Here is a 3,915-nt window from a genome sequence, read left to right as displayed (position 1 = left end):
AAAAAAAAAAAAAAAAAAAAAAAGAAACAGCCCTGACATCACACTTCCTATCTGTGCTTTTATTGCTAGTGGTACCCTCCATAGGCATATCAGTTCAATGAGGGCAGGCCTGTCTCATTCACCACTGCATCCCCATGCCTGCAAGAGTGCCAGCAACATTCATCCAGTTCATATTTTTTGAGCACCTACTGTGTGTCAGACCTAGGTGCTAGGAACACATCAGGGAACAAAAGAGATAAAAATCCCCTCACATTCTACAGGGGGAAGACAACAATACACAAGAAAAATACATAAAATGTAAGTGCTAAGAACAACTAAAGCAATGAAGGGAGGTGGGAAATGGGGAAAGCCTCACTAGGTGCCTCCCTAGTAAAGACCCTGAAGAAGTGAGTGCAAACTACATGGATACTAACTGGCAAGCACAAAGTCCCTAGGTCAAAGCATGTCTAACATGTGGAAGGGGAGGGAGCAGAAAATGAGACTGGGAAAGTAACAGTGGGTCAGATTATGTAAAGCCTTATAGCTCACTGTAAAGGGGTTAGTCTATCATATTAATGAGATAGGGACCCATTGGAGGGATTTTTTTTTTTTTTTTTTTTTAAGTAAAGGAATGATACAATCTGACAGCTTGTTTTTAAAAAGATCCCTCTAGCTGCTGTGCAAAAAATAGGGGCCAGGACAGAAGCAGGAAGACCAAATGGGAAACCATTTCAATAATCCAAACCAGAAGTAGTGACTTGGCCTAGGGTGGCAAGTACTATTTGTGGCGTTAAACACAGAGGGCTGGGTGTGGTGGCCAACACTTGTAATTCCAACACTTTCGTGGGAGGCTGAAATGGCAGATCACTTGAGGCCAGGAGTTCGAGATCAGCCTGGCCAACATGGTGAAATCCCGTCTCTACTAAAAATACAAAAATTAGCCAGGCGAGGTGGCATACGCCTGTAGTCCCAGCTACTTGGGAGTCCGAGGCAGGAGAATCGCTTAAGCCTGGGAGGCAGAGGTTGCAGTGACACGATGACACGAGATCACACCACTGCACTACAGCCTGAGCAACCAAGGGAGACTGTCTCAAAAGAAAACCAAAAAAAGAAAGAAAAGAAAAAGAAAGAGAGCAGTCAACAATGCCTCAAAGGTTATTAGCCAGGGTCTTTCCTATAATTCAGATGAAAAAAAAGGCAACAGGAGCAGTTTGGGGAGGGTAATGAAGGGGAGCTTCCTAGCCCTCTCTTGGCATGTTTAATTTGAGTTGCCTATCATCCATCTCAGTGGAGATATTAAGTGGGTGGCTGGATAAAGGTCAGGGGTGAGGCCAGCGATGGAGATATAAATATGGAATCTGTTAGCCTCTGATATGTAGGTATTTAATGCTATGAGATCACCATCAATGAAAATAAAAATATTGCAAACACAAATGCACAAAGGAAGATTTAAAGAAAAAAAATAAAGAAGAAAAGCTAGGATGACCGAGGATACCCTCCCACATCCCCCGGAAAGAATACAAAAAGGTGATCCTCACTTTTGCTGAAAGACAACTTGGTCAAAACAAAGATTAAATAAATAAAACCTCCTTCCCACGTCTAGCAGAAGGGCAAACCCAGACCAGAGGCTCTGTCAACGGGTCTTTCACACTTCCAAGGACCCATGGGGCCGGCCCCATAATTTTTCCAAAAGAAAGCCAGTGAACTTGGGCTTCGCCTTTGCAGAGGACGGGATGGAGTAAGCACAGAGAAGGGTGGGCCACCCCTGGGTTCCAACCACTAGCATCCTCTTGGATGTACAAAAGGTAAGCCAAGGGTTGGGAGAAGTTGCCCTCGCCCCAAAGCCCCCTTCCCTCGCAGGGCAATGCCTCTCTAGAGGGTATGTCCACGAGGGGTAGGCGAGTAGGCAGGGCACGGTCAGGAAGGTAAGCAGGCAGGTGTTGTGGCGCAGGCTTAGGAAGGGTGGGCTCGCGGGGCACTAGGTGGAGGCGAGGGCAGGGGCGTGGCGCGAGGCCGCCACAGTGGGGAAGAGCGAGTCGGGAGGCCTAGGTTCTACATTCAGAAAGTGGGCGAATGAAAAGCACCCCCAGGGGTGCAGCCCGACTCTAAGCCTCTGGGGCGGCTCGACAAGGCGTTGTGTCGCCGGCGTCAGGCGTGCCCGGCTGCCATGAGGAGAACGGGAAGTGTGAGCGGCGGTGCTCCGAGCGTGGGTACGGCGCTCCACCCAGTGACGGCGGTCCTGGATTCAAGAACAAGCCCAGGGTCGGAAGAACGCGACCAGACACACCCTTACCTTGTACTACAGCCGTCTCCGCCGCTCAGGTGCCGGCTTGAGGACGCGGCCGCCGCTTCTCGCGCCGCTCTACCCCGCTTCCTGATTGGCCAAGGCTGGCTGCTCCCAGAAACCCTCGCGCGGCGCGCCGCCAAAGGAACTTTATGGAGACCCGTGGGGAAGGACAAGAACAGGGGCGGGGCCGGGGCGGGGCCGGGGCGGGACGAAGGCAGGGCCTTGGGCCAAACCGTCACCCCGGGCCACAGGCAGCCGCAGACCTCACCTTTCCCACTTGGTTAGAGTCGGCTCTGCCGGGAGAAAGCGATTCCAGAATTCCCTAAGTTAAAGGAATTTCTTACTCCTTGAGCGCCATCCAAGGGCCAAGCCCTAGTCTACGAGTTGGGAACACAGTGGCGACCACGACAGACAAGATCTCTGCCCTCACTGAGTTCCCAGGCTGGCAGGGGAAACAAAATATAATAAATAAGTAACTGCAGTTCGCAAGAAGAGCTATGAAGAAAAAACAGGGTGATGGGAGAGACGAATGCTTGGATGTTGAAGGGAGGCCTTTCTGAGGTGGTGACATCTTGAGCTGAATAAACAAGGATGAGAAAGGATGGGGCTTGCAAAGTTCCGGCTTCAAAGAATTCCAAGCAGAGGGAACAAGAGTGAAGTCTCCAGGGAAAGCCAGCTTAGTGTTTGGAGACTAGAAAGAAGGGCTGTGTGGCTGGAAGATGGTGAGCAGGGACAAGTGGGCTCAGACCCATCCATAGAATGGATGGCTTACACACAACAGAAATTTATTTCTCACAGTTCTAGAAGCTGGGAAGCCCTAGATTAAAGCACCCGCAGATTCAGTGTCTGCTGAGGGCCTGCCTCCTAATTCACAGATAGCACTTGATAAGGTTTGGCTCTATGTCCCCACCCAAATCTCACCTTGAATTATAATCCCCATAATCTCCGCATGTCAAGGGTGAGACCAGGTGGAGGCAACCAGATCATGGAGGGGCAGTTTCTGGCATGCTGTTCTCGCGATAGTAAGTCTCATGCGATCTGGTGATTTCATAAGCGTCTGGCATTTCCTCTGCTTGCACTCATTCTCTCGCCTGCCGCCCTGTGAACAGGTGCTTTCCACCATAATTGTAAGTTTCCTGAGGACTCCCCAACCACTCGGAACTGTGAGTCAATTAAACCTCGTTTCCTTTTAAATGACCTGGTCTCAGGTATTTCTTCACAGCAGCATGAGAACGGACTAATATAGCACTCCTCTCCCTGTAACCACACACAGAAGAAGGGTGAGGGGATCTCTCCAATATTTCTTTTAAAAGGGCTCTAATCCCATTCATGAGGGCTTCACTCTCATGGCCCAATCACCTACCGAAGTCCTCACCCTCTTAATATCATCTCAATGGGGGGCAGAGTTTCAACATATAAATTTGAAGGGGGAGGACACAAACATTAAGAAGTCTATAGCAACTAGTGTCCAGCTTTGTTTATTTTTAATACCTCACACTGGCATATTGTGAGTTCTCTATAAATAATTGGTGCTTTGCCCTGAAGCTATTAAATATGTAACCAGACTCTGCTGTGATCAGAATATCCACAGAGATAATAGTATCTTGCATCTGAATAATGTTTTATACTTTTACCTTGCTTTTCATGTC

At 49.0% G+C, this 3,915-nt stretch overlaps 1 protein-coding gene across 3 annotated transcripts in view; it reads right to left on the bottom strand.

Annotated features, from left to right (window-relative positions):
- The window catches only part of NUP93 (nucleoporin 93), a 116,587-nt gene extending 114,191 nt beyond the window's left edge, over positions 1-2,396 (bottom strand). For 2 of the 3 annotated variants that reach the window (XM_017878795.1, XM_017878798.1), the window contains exon 1: positions 2,273-2,396. The gene's annotated coding sequence lies outside the window, so the exon portion shown is untranslated. The remainder of the gene's footprint in view (positions 1-2,272) is intronic. The other variant, XM_017878796.1, reaches the window with a different exon arrangement.
- Positions 2,397-3,915: the final 1,519 nt, after the last annotated feature.

The sequence above is a fragment of the Rhinopithecus bieti genome, unplaced genomic scaffold (assembly GCF_001698545.2).
Source record: "Rhinopithecus bieti isolate Rb0 unplaced genomic scaffold, ASM169854v2 scaffold_11161, whole genome shotgun sequence".
NCBI lineage: Eukaryota > Metazoa > Chordata > Mammalia > Primates > Cercopithecidae > Rhinopithecus > Rhinopithecus bieti.
This window is presented reverse-complemented; position numbering and strand designations above follow the sequence as displayed.